General features: G+C 31.7%; 1 protein-coding gene across 5 annotated transcripts in view; it reads left to right on the top strand.

Annotated features, from left to right (window-relative positions):
• The first annotated feature begins 3846 nt into the window (after positions 1 to 3846).
• eag (potassium voltage-gated channel protein ether a go-go) overlaps positions 3847 to 19958 on the top strand; it is a 204109-nt gene continuing 187997 nt past the window's right edge. For all 5 annotated transcript variants that reach the window (XM_075299102.1, XM_075299104.1, XM_075299105.1 and 2 more), the window contains exon 1: positions 3847 to 4725. The gene's annotated coding sequence lies outside the window, so the exon portion shown is untranslated. The remainder of the gene's footprint in view (positions 4726 to 19958) is intronic.

The raw sequence follows: 19958 nt of genomic DNA on the forward strand, positions 1-19958 counted from the left end.
ACATGGTTATATCGACTCAGGGACCTACCCTGAGCATTATTGCCAAAGACACCATGTGTCTATCTCGTCTCCTTCTGGGTGTTACAAACATATGCACTAACTTATAATACCCTATTCCACAGTGTGGCGCAGGGTATAAAAACAAAAAATAAGCTTAAGATTTACTAAATACTAATAAGTCCCACAAAATAGTTCATAATTTCTTAAAAGTTGTAGATTTTACCAAAAATGTCGCCAACCTAAACCTTTTATGGCGCTAAAGACCTTTTTGAAATTTTCAGCTTTTTCCAACTTTTTCCTTTTACGAAATTTTGCAGTGAAGAAAATTTATTATGTCTCAAAATTTGTTTTTAATTTTTCGAAAAATATTTACTTTTTATGTGCTACCGGCGTTTGCAAACAGTTTAGTTAAAAAAAAATCTTATACAACTGCTGTATTACGTTGTAATTTTCACGTTTCTCAAACGTCTATTTTCAAATCGCAAGTAAAATATTCCCATGTATTTCCGTAGACAAAATAACTAAAGTAGTAATTATTAAAGTTTATGCCTCAAACATTTAACGGCCGTTTGGTCTGCTATTGTCTTGTTTTCACGGATTATTGTTACACGTGCTTATAGTAATTGATTAAAAAAATAATTTACTATTGAGAAAATCTTTAGCGCTAATGTATGTTTTTTGAAGCCACAGTTTGATAACTTCTGGCTGGAACTGAGCATACTATGAACATGACTTGAAATTGATAATGTCTAATAATTGGAATCAGTATCTAGAAAAAAGTTTTGGAAGTTGTTCTAAAGCACAACTTAAAAAGTATAAATGTAAAATATAAAACTTGCTTTTTAGTAGATTAAATGACAATAATGTTGGAAGCTAAATCCATTTTTGGGATTAACATTTTACCCAAAATCTGTATCCTCTAAAAATCCATGGTCATACTAAATCGTTTTACCATCCTATGGTATGAAGTAGTTATTGATTAGGTTTTTTTGACTCTACAAATTAGATTAACCGGCGAGAGAAATAATGCAAAATAAATACCAAAATGAATAGCTTGGCAAATGCAAAAAAAAACAAGTTTTGGTAAGCTACAATCAAAGGTTCTTTAAGAAATACTTATAATAATAAATAAACATTTAATTTTTCGGTATTTAATTAAGATAATGGATCTTGGTTGAATCCAAACGTGTACCCGTCATTGTAAAATGGATTATTCTGTTTGGTATTTTTCATTATTTTTTGCCTAAAATACAAAGTGATTAATAAATCTTAAAAAAAACCTCATTATTTGTGTTTACTGAGAGGAATTTTGTGAATTTTTCTGAAATTAAAAAATATTGTCATTCTTCAATATATTCTCTATGATTTCATACTGATTGGAGCCAATGGTGGTCTACAAAAAAATTGTCTACAGTGATTTGTCCCTCAAGGAATGGTTCATAGAAATTATGTCCATAACTATTCCATTATCTTATTTATGAAGTATACTATTTTAATAACATATACTACAATTTGCAAGAAATTCTTCTTTATATGCCAATTTTCAAATGTTTTCTGTTATCCTGGACCATTGTACTAATGAAGATATAACATATATTTATTGTTTATTTTTTCCCCCATAAAGTGAAACTATTACTTGAACTAATTCATTAAATATCCTTAACACACTTCTGGTCTAGATTTATAAATAAAAGCTACTAATATGCTATAAAGTACACTGAAAAAATAGTGAACCCACAGGGTTTCAATGATTATTTTTAGAAAATTTTGATTTTTTTTAGAAATTTTTAACTAAACAGTATAACAAGCGCTGGCATCACGCCGATATAACAAAAATAAGTAAATATTTTTCGACAAATTCAAGAAAATTTATTAGACATAAATAATTTTTTTCATTTTTTAAAGAACATTTTGTAGTTTGAAGGAAAAAATTTTAGTTCAAAAGTGCAAGAATATCTTTAGTGACATACGAAGTTCATGATGGACGCTTTTGTAGTAAAATTTACAAATTTGAAGAAATAATGAACTATTTTATGAGAAATACGAATTTAGTAAATCTATATCCTTAATTTGTGTATAATTTTTCCCGTCTTTTAGTTCATTTAACTAACGTACGCAAAAAATTATTAGAGTAAATGAAACTTTCTCCAAATATAATAAGTTCATGAACAAAAATATAGTTAAATTGGCTTTAGTGAAATAGTGAGTTCACTTTTTTTCGAGTGTACACATAATATTAAAAAAAAAACAACAACCTGTACATGATATATTTTTATCCATAAACTTTAAGATATTACTTGGGAATTTTTACAGATGGTATGGAACGTTTTATTGGTATTTAAACTTTGACTATGTTTTTTTTGTTATCACAATGGACTGAATAGTCTAAGTGAGCCTGAATCTTAATCGGGTTGCCACTTTAACCTAACCTTGACTAGGTTTTTAAAGAGATTATCTAAAACACTTATTAACAAAATAAATTATTAATTATAAAATAAAATAATTATTCCACGGTAAAGAACAATTTGAAATTCCCTGAAGGCCAATATGTTTTTGAAATCATAATCAGTTCACTGACACAGCATAGTTTTAGGCGCAGCTAATTGGTAATTAACCCTCATGGGACTTTTCATTTCACACCACAGTACTTTTAAACAAATAGGGGATACACTTTCATATTATAAAAGCAGATTAATTATTTTTTAGTTTTCACTGTGTTTGGGTTTTGTTTTATTAAAATTGCCCTTAATTTTATTTCAATTTTTAATGAAACCTTTTAAATGGCGCAAATATTTCTAATACGCTAAACTGCAAATCTAACTTTGAACAAGTATACAAAACGAATGCCTTTGCTTGGCCATTGAAAGCGAATATAAAGCCACCCTTCTAGAGACTATGCACTTTTAGTCTGAAATCCCCACTATCCCATCCCATGGCTGGGGGTATGTTGGGGTAGACATTTTTTACCCATACCAATATGTTCTGAGTTTTCATATAAATGAGAGACTCTTGCTTTTTGAAATGTGTTTGCCTTCATTGCCCCTTTGCCACCATCCCCATATTCTTAAGAGTTCACTAGACCCTCCATTACCGCCCTGTAATACAAGTCCTATGTTGGGCTTTAGTATGGGAATGTTGTTTGTCAACATTAAATGCTGGCATTGCGAGTAAACATCTTCCCTCATAGACACATCAATGAGTTCACAATAACGGCTTGGTAAAATTTTAAACTGTCAAAAACATAACTGACATTTCTAGCGCATGCCTTCTAAACTAGAGGATGGACAAATCATAAATCGATTAAAATATAGATGGTGCTGATAAATCGTGCTGTTCGTTTCGATTAATCCCAGTTGAGAAGAATAATGGGGCGTTTTTTTTTTCTTAAACAATTATTTTAGTACTAAAACAGTTTGATTTTAATTTTTAAAGTTTTAAATGGGCATTTAATTGGGTATCCATCCTCTATTAATTTTTCCCGAGTAATTAAGGCTTAAAGTCATCAACAGTGTAGTTCTTATTCATTCGCATTATATCCCAAAGATGGCTGTAGTTTACAGCAATTTTTAAGTGCCATCTTTGGTCAACAGTTTGTGTTTCGTTTTTGTTAATCATTTTCATCATGTTGTTGTTTTTGTCAAACAGCTGTTTTCCCCCTTCCCCTTCATTTTGGCAACATATTCACCACGAAAAGAGAATTCCTCTTTTTTTACTCTAGTTCTACTGTTGCTTCACGGAGGAGAGTTTTGTTGTTGTTTGCTGTCTTTCATGATTCTCGACACCATCGACCATAGAGAAAAGTGTAACACTTTTGTAGTCTACTTTTAGGTGCGTGTTGAGCATAACGTAAGCGCGTGGCAATTTCAAAAAATATTAATATAAAATTTAAACAAAAATGCCATAAAATACAAGGAAACAAGTGAAAAATTCACATGAATATTATAATTAAATATTCAAAGAAAAATATCCATACTTAAAGAGTAGAGAAAAATGGAATGTATAAGGAAAATTCCAATAAAAAAATAAATGTTTGAAAGATTAAAAAAAATCAACTAATAGAAAAATTATAAAATTAAATAGTGTTATAATAAAATAAATTGTGTTTAATAGAAATTAATTAAATAGTGTATATAAATCGATAAAATAAAACGAGAAAAGCAAAAAGAGTCCCATTAGTAAATATTGTGTAATGAAAGTGAAAATATAGTATTGAGAACAATAAAGAAAAGGAAGCAGAAGAAAAAAAGAAATCGACGTAAAGTTGCCAGCTACTACTTCTATATTTTATACTTCCCCCCTCCCCAACATTCTAGGATCCTTTACGGCCCATCACAAAACGAACAAATAATATTCTCTTTTTAATATTAAAATACTCAAATGTACACATACACTTACTCAGCAACACACAGGCACACGTACACACATCGACTGTGGTAAAAAGAAAGTCAGTTAGTGATTCAGCAGCTCGTGAAGTGAAACAAACAGTCACTCACTCTCTAATATAAGAGCAGCAACAAGAACTCCTCTGTGTCAGGATTTGAAGCAGTTACGTTTACGTCGTCGTTTACGCACGAGTGGTGAATTATAACCACTGTTTGTTTTTGTTTGTTCCTCTGCTGCTGCTGCTTCGAACACAACCACTGCGGTTGCTGCTGTTTCGGCTTCAACCAACTGACTCTTGTAGAGTTACGTTAAAGGCCGCCAACTGGGAGAAGGACTCACAAAGTAAGTGAGAGTATTTGTGTTTGTCACCACACAGTGATTAAGAGTTAGTTAGTGAATGTTTTTGAGGCGAAAGTATATGCGATTGTGTGTGTGTGTGTTTGTGTTTGCCTTTTGGTTTTCTGGCTACATGTGTGCGTAGGATTGCGTGCCTCTTGTTGGCTATTCGCTTCTGTTTCCAAATGTTCGAATAAAAGAAGAATTGTCTCGCTAACATGGGACACGAATGTGTCACTACTTCAACTTTGCTTGCTAATAATTCACAAGTTGTAGCGTATTTTTTTTATTTTTTGCCTCCACTTTTTCCTTTTGCCTGTCAGTTGTTGGTGGGGTATATTTTTCTTTCACAAGGCTCTCCCATTGAGGGCAACACGAGACATGCGATATTGAAGTGTGCGTTTGACTCCTTAAGTTGTGGTTGTATTTTCCGTTTCTTGCAATCCATTCTTTCTTGATAAACAACATTACTCACAAATGTGTTTGATATTATTTCCATTATTGTAAGTTTTGTTGGGTTTGTGTGTTGTAGTTGTCATTTTTATTGGTCGTGTTTTTTTTTTTTGCTAACATACAAGGAATTTTTTTATTGGGTATACTTTAAGGAGATATATAAAAGGGAGATATTGTATATATTTAGGAGAGGAGGACAACTTGTGTTATCTACAAGTTTTATATAAAAATTATTTTCAAAATCTTATAGAGTTGATGCTCGTTCCCTTTCAATTTGTAAAAAATTAAAAAAAAACAACAAAATTTTCTCCCTTAAGACACATAGGTTAGGTCTTGAGCATCTAGAAGACATAGAGTTGTGATCATCGATCATATCAAATTTGGGTCTCTGATTATTTCTACAATTTCTACAATAGAAAATGTTTAATTTTGGAAAAAATAAATAGCAGATTTTTCTATATCATGTATTTTGTTTATATTTATACATTTAAAATGTTTGAAAAGTTGAAGTTTGTATTGAACATTTTGGGCCTATAACACCTTTTCACTCGACTGACATCTGTACCCAGTTAGTTTACAAACAAGTCACACGAGGCAAATATGCAGACTATGCAGTTCGTAACCTTAATCGGGAGGGTTTAAGCCGGTGCACCATAATTGCGAAAGAGAGGTTTTCATCATGGTTTTTCTTCAATTAACTGCCTGTTCATGAAACACAAAATCGACTCGAGACGAATCGTTCGTCTAGATTGAAACTAAAATAACTTTAGATATATTTGCTAGAAAATCCTGAAATTTGTCATGAATGATTTACTATTGAACACCGAAAACACTCTGGTTTTCGAGATATCAATATAGGATTTTTGACGAATCGTTCGTCTAGAGCCGAATGGGTCCAGTTGGTCATTGTACTCGAATATCCTTCAGCTCGAAGTTAATGTGGATAACGTCTTATAAATGTCACCACAGGGTGGCAGAGGATTGCCGTTTTGGGTGCAGCTTGTTGATCTCCAATGTGAACCCGTTTCAACGTTAAAGATTTTACTGCCTCAAAGTGAACAAAGCGGCACCCTGTCCAAAAGTCATGCTGGGTATTACCCATTCGTCTCATCGCGCCTTTAATCCGTGGCCGCCATCGAAAGAGAAATTTAATCGTACATAAAAAAAAGCTGAGGAATGCGGTTATTGGATTCCTTTCAAATAAACCCATAATCGAGTATACCCTCAAATTTATCGTAAACCAAAATTAACTTCTTTGATTTCTTTAACATTTGAAAGCCTACTTTTTCTCTCACAATTCAATTTACTTATATTACCAGTTTGATTTGCTGGGGTCGTGGGTTCAATTCCAGTTTCGACCCAACAAGAAAAAGTTTTTAAGCGGAAATTTGCCCCGTCTCCCCAATAATGGTGATATGGCCGATTGTGTCAAAGTTTTCGGAGGTCCCATGTCTCAGTATGACACCTATGGTGTCATAATTGACTGCCTAAAATAATGGGCTGCCACTATACCCAACCTAAGAGATATCCCTTGAATCAATCTCAACATAATAGGCTGAACAAACTGTAAAAGTATAAGTGTGGCAGTCAAATTTGCCTTTTTTCTAAAATATCACAAAGGGGGGAAAAGTATTAAAAAGACAACAATGAGTGAGATTTAATGCCACAAAAATATAATCGCGTGCATGAAGTTAAACACGTGTATTATTAGTGTAAGTAGGCCTCCAATTGTGATACCACGGGTGTTGAGTTTCCTTCATATGGTTTTTGGTTAAGAAAATGTTTTAAATTTAATTATAACAAAAATGTAAAATGTCCAATTATGTATTTTTACGTCGTATTTTGTTACCATACAAAATTCTTTTATTCTTAAGCAAACGCAAATTATTTTTGAAATACTTTGTGAATTTTTCTTGCGTGAATTTTCGTTGTTTCCCCCTATGGAGGAAGGTAGCACTACAAAGGTTTCTTGTCAATGCCCCCAAACTGCTTGTCTAAAAATATTCACACTTGGGTTTATTTTGAGTTACGCATTAAAGCCAAAGAGGATTTCCTAATTAGCAATATTGATGAGTTCGAATACACTCTAGAATACGACCGTCCGTCTGTCCATCCATCCATCCATCTATAGAGGCTATCAATAATTCTCGATATTATAATCACTCATAAGAAAAGAGCACTCTTCAGAATATTTGGCATTTTGTGAGTTATTCATTTGTAATTACTAATGCCGAGGGTTATGTTTCTCTCTTAATACTTTAACCGGATTTCTATTTCCGTTTCCTTTGCTATCAACTTCTGTAAGAAGCTTAAGTTCATATTTTCTTTTTTGTTGTATAAGTAAGTAAACCTAAATATATGAAACCAAAATTAGGGTTTGGTGTCGAAGTTTCTCTCCCTCCTAAGGTTTCTATATGCCATTCTTTCATTTAGTAAATTTTTAAACTTAAGCAGGAAAAAAAGTCATAAATATTTGAGTAGTTTGATGTAAACATTAGCCATCTAAGGGAAATTACCATGGCAGTTTTGTGTGTAATTTTCTTTTGGCATGGGGATGTGGTTGTGTGGTTTCGTTTGGCCCTAATTAATGGTCTAGCAGAATGTTATGAGTCAAGAAACAAAAAAACAAGTTTTAAATTATATTCCCTCCCTCCCACTCTATAGGATTATCATAAATCCTTATGATTTTGACAAACGTTGCCACATTTTCTATGATGATACATAAAATCATTTAGTTTCCTAGAATCTTCAAGTTTTGGACACGGTTGCCACAGTTGGTAGAATTCTACCAAAAATAGTAAATTTTTTACTGTTTGATAGATTGGTAGAATTCTTGATGTTTTGGTAGATTTTGCAAAATATTCCTCCTCTACTGAAAAGTACTTCACAAATTTCCTCAAGAAATAAAATTTTGACAACATTTTCTATAGAAATAAAATTTTGACAAAATTTTCTATGGAAATAAAATTTTGACAAAATTTTCTATAGAAATAACATTTTGACAAACATTTTCTATAAAAATAAAATTTTGATAAAATTTTCTATAAAAATAAAATGTTGACAAAATTTTCTATAAAAATAAAATGTTGACAAAATTTTCTATAAAAATAAACTTTTGACAAAATTTTCTATAAAAATAAAATTCTGACAAACTTTTCTATAAAAATAAAATGTTGACAAAATTTTCTGTAGAAATAAAATGTGTCATGTGATGGAAATAAAATTTTGACAAAATTTTCTATTGAAATAAAATTTTGAATAAATTTTCTATGGAAATAAAATTTTCTATGGAAATAAAATTTTCTATGGAAATAAAATTTTGACAACATTTTCTATAGAAATAAAATGTTGACAAAATTTTTTATAGAAATAAAATGTTGATAAAATTTTTTATAGAAATAATTTTTTTACAAATTTTTCTATGGAAATAAGATTTTGACAAATTTTTTATGGAAATAAAATTTTGAGAAACATTTTCTATAGAAATATAATTTTGACAAACTTTTCTGTAGAAATAAAGTTTTGACAAAATATTCTATGGAAATAAAATTTTGACAAAATTTTCTATAAAAATATACACATTTGTATAAACATAAATAACATTAAACATTTTAAATCAATTTTTAAATTATTTGAAATAATATTTTGAAAAAATTTTTTATAGAAATAAAATTTCTATAAAAATATAAATATACGCATTTTCTATAACATTAAAAATTTTAAATAAAATTTTAAATTACTTGAAATAAAATTTTGACAAAAATTTTTATAGAAATAAAATTTTGTTGTTGTTTTTTTTTTATTTCAGCTTAAAACCATACATTGACTAAACTACAAGTGTAGCTTAACCAACAGAGGAAAAGAATGTTTGTCAAATTTATTTGGGCAAAGCCCTATAGACTGCAAGATGTTTGGATGGACGCACGTTTCGGAATTATTCCATTCCTCATCAGCATCCTCTACTTGCAGCAAAACTATCAACCAATTATCAGAATAAATTCAGGCAGTTCATTAAACCCAACAATGAACCACACTTGAAACTTCCGAAAAAAGGTTTTGGTTTAGTCAATGTATGGTTTTAAGCTGACATAAAAAAAACAACAACAATGCTTAAAGAACAAAACCAACAATAACAAAACAAAGCGAATGAAATAAAATTTTGACAAAAAAATTTCTATGGAAATAAAATTTTGACAAAATTTTCTATAAATAACATTAAAAATTTTAAATTTTGTTGGAGGCCATAGTATCAAAGTCTCAAGGGATATTTATACACTCAAATAAATTGTCGCTATTAGGAGTGATCAAAAAAATAATAAAAACTTCTAAAATAAAATAATCAAACACTTCTTTTGAAACATTTTTTTCCAGAATAACCACAAAAATTTGATCAAACTCAGCAAAACAAGATTTCTTATTTGGTTGTTGTTTGGTAAAATGTTTTTAAAATTTTGGTAGATTATTTTTGGCTCGAGTGGCAACCGTGTATCTGACACTCTGATTATTTATCACATAATTGTCTTTAAATGTATGAGCTTTAGTGAAAAAGAAATCAACCTCCTCCGTAAATGAAGAGACTGTTAGTGCTTCAGATTGGCTATTAGGATTACAGTGGCATAGAAGTGATATGAAAATTGTCCTTTATGAGAAAGTATGTCACACAAAATGGTTGTGTCACTACACAACCATTTTGTGTGACACACTTTCAAATACATATTAAATGCATTAATAAAATTTTTTGTGAATAGAAAAAATCATTGTTTTTTCTTCAAAAAGGTACAATGGCTAGCATGACCGCCTTACATTCACATGGTCGTGGGCTCAACCCCAGTTTCAACCGAACACTAGAAAGTTTTTCAGCAGTGGATAATGCCCTCTCAGTAATGCTGGTGACATTTCTAAGTGTTTCAAAGCTTATCTGAGAATAAATTCTAATAATTTATGGTAAAATGTTATATTAACGAAAATCTGTGCAAACATTTATACGGGAGCTTTACCACCTTAGGGCAGTGAGGTATAAAATTTAATTAAATTTATTTATCATAGAATTTACCATCGTAAATAATTAAGCTTTTCCGGTAGTTTGCTGTGTTTATGCTTGCATATTTATTTAAATAAAAATTAGTAGCATACACGCAAAGAAAAAAAACGTTTGGAAAACCTGTACCGAAAACGTTTTTCTTTTGTTAGAGTTTTTTGAATTGCTTCGAAAATTTTAAACTTTTATCACCAAAAAAATTCGTTTGTTACAAAGTTTTTATTTTTTCAATAAAAAAAGTTATTTTTGAAACAACAACAGGGTCCATTTCGTTTATATCAAACACTGTTCTTTTCAGACTTTTGGTCTTTAATAAAACACATTTTACAGTTCAAAATTTAATATAGTACAATGTAATGTTGAACATTTTTTCGGTATCTTCCGAACATATGTAGAATGTATGTAAAAAAAAAAAAAAAAAAACAAAAAAAAACTTTGGTCGAAGCAGGGATCGAACCCACGACCCTTGGCATGAGAGTCAGACGTAGCAACCACTGCTCCACGGTGCCAAACTAAATGTTTGTTTCTGTTAAATAAACTTTGTTTATTCGGTTCGTGGGCGCCGCAAGCTATGCTATATAAATATAACTTATATGGATATTTATCTATTGATGACCATAACAGGTACATAGCTCAGTGGTTAGTGTGTTGGCTTACAAAGTGCATGGTCCGCGGTTCGATTCTCCGTCCAGGCGAAAGGTAAAAAAATTTTAAAAATTTATAAAATCGTATAATTTCTTCTACATTGTTTGTATTACAGAAAAAGGTGCTAAGAACTAAAAATATTCGTGGAAGTGAGAAAGATGTGAGGGAAAATGCAATTAGCCAGAAAAAAATTTTGTTTTTTGAGTTAGTCTTTATGAAATTGTTTTTACATCCTGGAAAAGAATAAACGTTTATCACAAAAAGTATATACTTTTCTTCCAAATACACTTCCTTACAGCGAAAAGCAAATGAGAAACGAACTTTGTTTGTCTAAAATTTCGTTTGGGAGGAAAGAATTATTTTTTTGCGTGTATGTAATGAAGATGATTAAATACTAAACAAATTACTTGCAAACCACTGTCACATTATCTTTTTTCACTCAAAAGCCAAGGGACTTTCCATTTACTTTGGTGAAAAAATCCAACTTTAGTAGAAAAGAACCCTGAAACTATGTGTGGCGATGAAAGAAGCTCTGGGCACCAATGGTGGTTACACTTTATTCATGGCTAAACTCATGGTGCAGCAACATAATATTGTAATGCTCTTGATGCTGCTGTTGCTTTTGCTGTTGGTCCTGCTTGGTATGTAATGCACGTTGACAATGAGGATAAAAGTTAATGTATATGACGTCGTCATGTAATTTTGTAGCATTTTTTCTCTTCGTATTGCTTGGAAAAAGAGACAAAAAACATTTTCATACATGGCCAAACAACACACTTGTGGTTTTAAACATGAAAATGTAATGGCAACAAAATGTATGGAAAATATCAAAAAATACGTATGAGGAGGCAGCGAGAGGGAGCAGAGTAAGTGAAAGAGATTTAAAACACAGACACTCAAATACATAGCCCAGTGCCCTAACACAAACTGCAAAGCATAATAAAAGAATTATTAGTGTACCATACACATGCATATGTACAAATGTATGTAAGCTTATGATTACTATACCACCATCACTACTTAGGCAAAATCATAAAAGGATGATTTTTTTCTCTTCTCCGTTTTTGGCTCTCCTCCTCTCATTGGAATTCATATGCAAAGCATACAATTGTAACACATTCATAAGTAGTTATGAAAATTTGTAAAGTATTCAAGTGTGTGTATGCTATGGGTGTTTGTCAATGCACACACACATACCTATTAGATTCTGCCATAAATGCGTTTGTATAAAATCCTGGTTTTGCGAATGAGGGTATATGTATGTGCAAGGGTATTCATTCAGTTTAACTGGCACACAGGACTATCAAATATTTACGAATTGCACATTGGTTATTGCCAACGCTTTATAGTCCACGTCGTCACCGTGGTCGTTTTAGTCGGCACCAGAGTTTGACTCATATTTGTTAAGCAGCAACAATGACGAATGCTGGCGCCCAAACATATAAGTATGGCATATTCACTACACACACACACACATACATCTATACAGTGAGGGAGCTTAACCAATCGGCAAGTCAGTCATAAGCATGTGTGTATGTGGTTAAGAAGAAGTAAAGATTGTGGCTACAAAACAAAGTAAAAAAAATGAAACACAAAAAGGTGCGTTCTGAGGTTTGAGGAAACCGGATCAGCCGGTATGTCTGTGTCAAATTCAAGTGATAAAAGTATACCAATACACTCAAATCAGAACATTAAGCCATTCCCCGCCACACAAACACACTCACACACAAATCTAACAATCGCCAGGTACATTAAACCTTACCTACATTTCAACTGATTACAATTACGCAAATAGCAGGCAACCATGCAATATGCCATTGTGTACAAATACTAAATTAATGTTTAACAACGTATATTCGTCAGAGAATGTGTACAAGGATTTGTGAGGCTTTCCAGGAAAATGATTTTGTTTTGATGGAAAACAAAACTCAAAAACAAAAGGCTTTAATGTTTAATGAATTATGTGAACAAATGCGTTGTTTCATAGTGAGCGTAAAAATACAAGCACATTGTTGGACGTAGAAATTTGGATAATTTGAAGCATGCTTTATTTTGGAAAGTGTATCGGATATCGGTTTAGGAAAATCTTGTTTTCATTGTTTGCCCTGTTTTTTGTAGAAAATTTAGAACAATGCTAGATCGGGAGACGAGCTTTTATGGAGACTTTGTCATTTGTTACATGATCCTTAAAGATCGTAAATCTAATTCTCTGACGGATCTGTATTATGTGTGACGGATAGTCAAGACATTACAGACAGATATCCAGTAGAGCACGACCGAAGTGGGGATTTTTTGGCCGAAGCCGATGTTCAGCCATAATCAGCCGAACCGATTATTTTCCTGAAATTTGTAATTAAAGAAATTTGTTTATTACAATGACAAACAAGGATTTTTTTTATTTTTTTACGTTTTATTTGTAATGGGTGTTTTGACTGAGACAAATTTAATTAACCCCCATTTTCAGGAAGCTCCGTTAGTGCTACGTTAGCTAACGAACTTTTAGACCGTACCATGGATATGTCTGTCATCATGTCTATATATTCCATATGGCGGAAGAAGATATTTCGATTTTACTTTCTGTTAACTGGGAGTTAAAGTCTAACGGAGATACATGAAAATGACCGTAAATATGAAATAAATTATTCAACAAGTTTCGGCTTCGGTTAATCGGCCGCTTAACGATGAAGGTCGATTATTGATTTTTAGCCGAATGCCGAAGCCGATTCTTCTGTCGAGCTCTAATATCCAAAAATGATATTTCTGAGTGGTTTTGCCGCAATGTAAAACGCCATTTGGGCTATAAAAAGGAGGTACTTTGCCATTGAGCTAAACAAATAATGGGGCAGTTCCTCTTGATAAGGGAGAGATTCACAGTAACGGCTTAGGAGATACTACACTGAAAAAACAGTGAACCCACCAGGAAGAAAAATTTCGGTTAATTTTAGAAAATTTTGAATATTTTTAGAAAATTTTAACTAAACAGTATAACAAACGCTGGCATCACGCCGATTTCATAAAAATAAGTAAATATTTTTCGACAAATTCAAGAAAATTTATTAGACATAATTAAGTTTTTTCACTTGTTAAAGAAAATTTTGTAGTTTGAAAGAAAAAATTGGAGTTCAAAATTGCAAGAATGTCTTTAGTGACATACGAAGTTCATGATTAACGCATTTGTAGTAAAATTTACAAATTTAAAGAAATATTGAACTATTTTGTGGAAGACACGAATTTAGTTAATCTTTATGCTTCATTTGTGTATATTTTTTTCCTCGGTTTTAGTTAATTTAACTAACGTACACAAAAAATTATTAGAGTAGAGAAAACTTTCTCCAAACATAATAATTCCATGAACTAAGCGACAGTTAAATTGGCTTTAGTGAAATAGAGAGTTCACTTTTTTGTGAGTGTATTTAAGCGAATGTACACCCCGTGTGGTATCACAAAGGACGGTGTACTCTAAGCCAGTCTAAATAAGGTGCTGCCTCTATACCCAATCTACGAAGAGTTGAGGGCACTTCGTTGACGCATGGGGTAGCGAATGATGATAAGGAGACCTTGAGGTATCAACTATTCAGCATTTTTATCGCTAAATCTTTTCAGAATTTCAGGACATTCAAGAATATATAAGATTATAATAACATTCCACAGTGCTCAAAATGGAATGAACTTCTCACATTAGAAATGTATAGCCGTATCAAGTAAATTTACAGCTTAGTTGCTTTGTCTACATACCGTAGATGGTACTGTTTCTTCTACAAAATCATAATTTTTAATTTGTGAGAAATTTGTTTTTTTTCTTCTTTGGTAAATTTTGTAAAAAAATATAAAAATCTGTACTTCCACCTAATTTTCAATGCAAATTGTCTGATCTGTTTGGCGATTTTTATCGCCAAAAAAGAGTTTGTTGTGTGCGCACTACAAATAATCAATGCGAATTGACGTGAAGCGGTTAAAAATATCTTCATCTAAGCTTCTACTTTTTCATAAAATTTAAATTAATGAGAAAAAAAAATATTTGTTCAATTTATTAAAAATTACAGACTTATATATTTCGATTCGTTACAAAAAGAAATGATAAGAGATAAAAAAATATGAATCTCTCTTTTCTTTATTGCGACATAGCCCATACATCCAGCATACATCTATATTAGTGGCACACGAAAAAGAAGTCATGTTTCTTTCTTAAATAGCCGAGGTAGTAGCATAGTTACATATCCCAACAATTGTCCCCAAACAAATATTCGTGTTCTTTCTCTCAGTCCCATTTGACACAGTGAGACTCTTGCAAGACAAATGAGGTCTGTTTTCTCTGTTTACCTTAGATAGCAACTCGATGTGTAGCCGATAGTGTTTTCGTTTGTTTTGTTTTGTTTAGTTGTGGTGGTAGGGTCTCTTGGCTTGTTGATGAGTTTTCTCTGTTGTTGTTGTTTTTGTTATTGCTAGCTCTGTTGTTTTCCCTATGAATGAGAAAAATTACCTTGCCATGTGGCTTTGGTGTGTCAAACATTTATGGATATATAAACCCTATGGACTTTTGTAAAGCTAAGTTTGTGTGACTCCTGGCAGGATAATAGTGCATGTACGCTAGAAGATATCAACCACATGAGTAAGGCAAAAAAAAACTGTTAAATGACAATTTAACATAGCACAGAGGAGCAGTCAGTCAGTTACTTGTAGTAGTTATGAAAATATGGAACCACCAGAAAATACATTTTTTATGAACTCAAAAGTAACTAAAACTACTGTGAAAATAGCTGCCCGTCTAGCATGGAATGTATGATAAACTACTAAGTTTGCTGGTTGAGCATTTTTGGTAACTTAGGTGATGGAGGAAATTGTTTACCAAGTGGAAAAGTGTTATAAAAATTCTTAAAATTTTGGGTAGTAATCATAATGCAATTTTTTAGGCAGAAATATTTGTTGGTAATCAGTTGTAACAAGAATTGCTTGAAGTTTCTAAGTGGGATAGATTTCACTTAGAAATTAAAAAAAAATAAGGTGTTTTTTTTTAATATTTTTAAATGGTGGAAAATTGTACTATAGATCTTTCCAAGAAATTAAAGAGGTTAATTGTTAACTTGATTAATTATTGGAAAAATGATTTCAAGGTTTTTTATTCGAAATTTTTAAAATATCCGTAAAAACTTAACTCTCCTCTTTTAGATTAAGGACTTGAAACATGACATTATTTCTAGTCGAGTTTGAATTTGGCGATTAATATGTTTATGAAGGATTTTATTCCATGGTAAAAAATTAAAATATTCTTATATTAAAATTTGTTTCCCAGCATTTCCTCGCTTCTTTGGTTCGAAATCAATACCAAAATAATTAAAGTAAAGACAAATGCCTAGGTTAGGTTAGGTGGCAGCCCGATGTATTAGGCTCACTTAGACTATTCAGTCCATTGTGATACCACATTGGTGAACTTCTCTCTTATCACTGAGTGCTGCCCGATTCCATGTTAAGCTCAATGACAAGGGACCTCCTTTTTATAGCCGAGTCCGAACGGCGTTCCACATTACAGTGAACCCACTTAGAGAAGCTTTGAAACCTTCAGAAATGTCACCAGCATTACTGAGGTGGGATAATCCACCGCTGAAAAATTTTTGGGTGTTCGGTCGAAGCAGGAATCGAACCCACGACCTTGCGTATGCAAGGCGGGCATGCTAACCATTGCACCACGGTGGCTCCACGGTGACAAATGCCTACCTTCAAAACTTGCTAACCATTGTCACCGTGGCGTGCTATGGATTCAACTCTAGTTTCGACCAAACACCAAAAAGGCTTTTCAGGGGTGGATTATCCCACCTCAGTAATGCTGGTGACATTTTTGATGGTTTCAAAGCTTCTCTAAGTGGTTTCAATGCAATGTGGAAAGCCGTTCGGACTCGGGTATAAAAAGGAAGTCCCTTGTCTTTGAGCTGAACATAGAAACAGGCAGCTCTCAGTGATAGTAGAGAAGTTCAACACTGTAGTTCACAATGGACTGAATAGTCTTAGGCTGAAATATCGGGCTGTCACTATACCTAACCTTACCCAAGAGTTTATCATAGGAATTTGTACGAAAAAGTAGGATTATGGTTTACAATAACGTTTTTGAATACAGGTGACACTCATATTTCGAACGGGGAAAATTGATTTTTCGATAGCGTAGACTTTACCCTGTGTTCTTATGGAATGATAATGTAGACCTTTTCATAGCATTAGATATTGACATGTGGGTCCATTTGTATAAATTCCTCTCCTACCCATAAAATTATAGGTTGACGGAACTATAAGACTTTAAAATAAAAGATATCGCTATTACACACAAAAAAATTTTTCTAATTCAATCACGAAATTAGTTGATCCAATTAATTTTTTAATTGAAATGTCTTCAATCACAGAAATGCTAGTATCAATTAAAAAAGTAATTGATACTATTAATTTTTGTGATTGATTTTTGTTTCAATTAAAAATATTCCTTTATTTCTATCACAGGTACACACAAAAAATTTTTTTCTGATTCAATCACGAAATTAATTGATCCAATTAATTTTTTAATTGAAATGTCTTCAATCACAGAAATGATAGTATCAATTAAAAAATTAATTGACAGTCAATTAAAAAACTAATTAATGCAATTAAAAAATTAATTGATACTATTAATTTGTGTGATTGATTTTTATTTCAATTAATAAATTTGTTGATTCAATAAAATTTTTAATTGAATATTTTTTAAAACTCAATTAAGATTTTAATTGGAAAAATTTTCCTGAAATTTTTTTCTGTGTACGTAAATTATAAAAATATGGTTTATTCTAAATAATGGCAAAATTTTGTAAGTTACTTAATTAAAATGTTGACTTAAGATAATAGAAAATACTAAAAAATATTAAAATAGGGTAATAAAAAGATATGTTAACAAAACTTTCCAATTTTGTTGAGAAAATTCTCAATTGAAAAAAGCTTAAATATAAACAATTTAAAAAACTGATTTTTATCCACTGTACTTTTTTCTGATTTCTAGGTATTGTTTGTCATTACTTTGAGTCATTTTAGCATACACAATCTCACTTGTGTTTAGGGAATGACTATAACTCAAACACACACAAACACATGTGCTCATCTATGCACATTCGTTTACTTTCATTCACATTATATTACTTTCACTTTAACATACTCAGTTAATGGCCTTAACGACTACAATCCCAATACTTTCGACAAAAACACCACGTCCTTAACATTAGAGGCATCCACGCCAGTCAGTAGCATTAACAACACTAACATTACGTAGGAAAACAACAATCTTTTGAATAATTTATATTTCAATCGCAAAAAATATCATCCACCTTAACCCTTCCCACCTGCCATTAGAAAGGTTTTCTATAAATTTTACAGGTGACCTTAATTTTTGTTTTTCTACGGCAGTTATCCTTGTAACAGACAATGTCTATTACAGTTGTTTTGTTTCATAGATTTTTTCAAAAGTTTCTCTTCTCATTTTAGGGAAAAAGAGGATTTTGTGAATGAATTTTTTTGTTATTCTATGAATAGATGGGACAAGATGTAGTAGATGTTGATTGAGAAAATTTGTGAGATGGTCTTCTAAGAAAGGTTATAGAATTTTGTGTATTGTTGTTTTTTTTATTTTGTGAAATGAGTTATAGGACCTTTTTAATAAGTGATTACATTTTTATAGAAGTCAGTTTAGCTTTTTTTATGACTGGGCTTGATTGAGTGGACAAAAATGGACCAACGTAGAGGACTTAAGATTTTAAAGAAAAAGAAAATGTCAAAAAGTTAAAAAAATAAAAAATTTTATATAAATAACAAATATAGACATTTTAGAAGAAAATATTAAAAATATAATCAGTTGGTATATAAATGAATAAAGATAGTGAAATTAAAATTAGTAACTAAAGATAGAGAATTTGAAAGACAATTTTTATATAAATAAACAAGTAAGTAAAGTCTAAAGTCGGGCGGGGCCGGCTATATTATACCCTTCACCCCTATGTAGGCTAAAATTTGTGTTACCATCTCAACTAGTTCACATTTGCTGGAAGCTATATAAAGGAGACAAGTTTTTTACTTCTTCAAAATCTCTAGAATTAAAATTTAAATCGGCTAACGCTATCCAGTTAATTGGAGGAAACTTCCATTGAAATGGGTCTAAAATGTGTAACAGTCTACCATATTTCCCCAACTCTGGTGTACGTATATATGGGAGCTATATATAATCTGAACCGATTTTGACTAAATTTGACATGTATAGTTAGAATAATAATTCTGCTATCTATGCGAAATTTCACGTAAATGGGAGTATAACTTTGGCCCCCCTGGTCATATGAGTGCAAATCGGACGGAAGGTATATATGGGAGCCATGTCTAAATATGAACCGATTTTAACCAAATTTGGCACAATTACCAATACTACTAAACGTACTCCTTGTGCGAAATTTGAAGAAAATCACGGCAAAACCCTGGATTTTGAGGCCATATAAGTTCAAATCGGACGAAAGATATATAAGGGAGCTATATCTAAATCTGAATCGATTTTGACCATATTTGGCACATAAATTAGTATCGTTGAAGGTATCGCTTGTGCAAAATTTGAAGTAAGTCAGGGCAAAACTCTGGCTTTTGACACCATATAAGTCCAAATCGGGCGAAAGATATATATGTGAGCTATATCTAAATCTGAACCGATTTTAACGAAATTTGACACACTTAACGATACTATTAAACGTACCCCTTGTGCAAAATTTGAAACAAAACACGGCAAAACTCTGGCTTTTGTGGCCATATAAGTTCAAATCGGACGAAAGATATATATGGGAGCTATATCTAAATTTGAACTGATTTTAATCAAATTTACCAAGCATTGGTAGAATGTCAATTCTACCCTCTGTGCAAAATTTCACGAAGATCGGTAGTAAACTTTGGCCTCTGTGGTCATATGAGTCTAAATCGGACGAAAGATATATATGGGAGCTATATCTAAATCTGAACCGATTTGGCTGATATTTTGCAAGATTTTCGAGATTCATAAAATATTTGGATGTACCGTATTTCAAGAAAATCGGTTGATAAACACGCTAACTATGACCAAATCGGG

This window comes from Haematobia irritans, chromosome 3 (genome assembly GCF_050003625.1).
Source record: "Haematobia irritans isolate KBUSLIRL chromosome 3, ASM5000362v1, whole genome shotgun sequence".
Lineage (NCBI taxonomy): Eukaryota > Metazoa > Arthropoda > Insecta > Diptera > Muscidae > Haematobia > Haematobia irritans.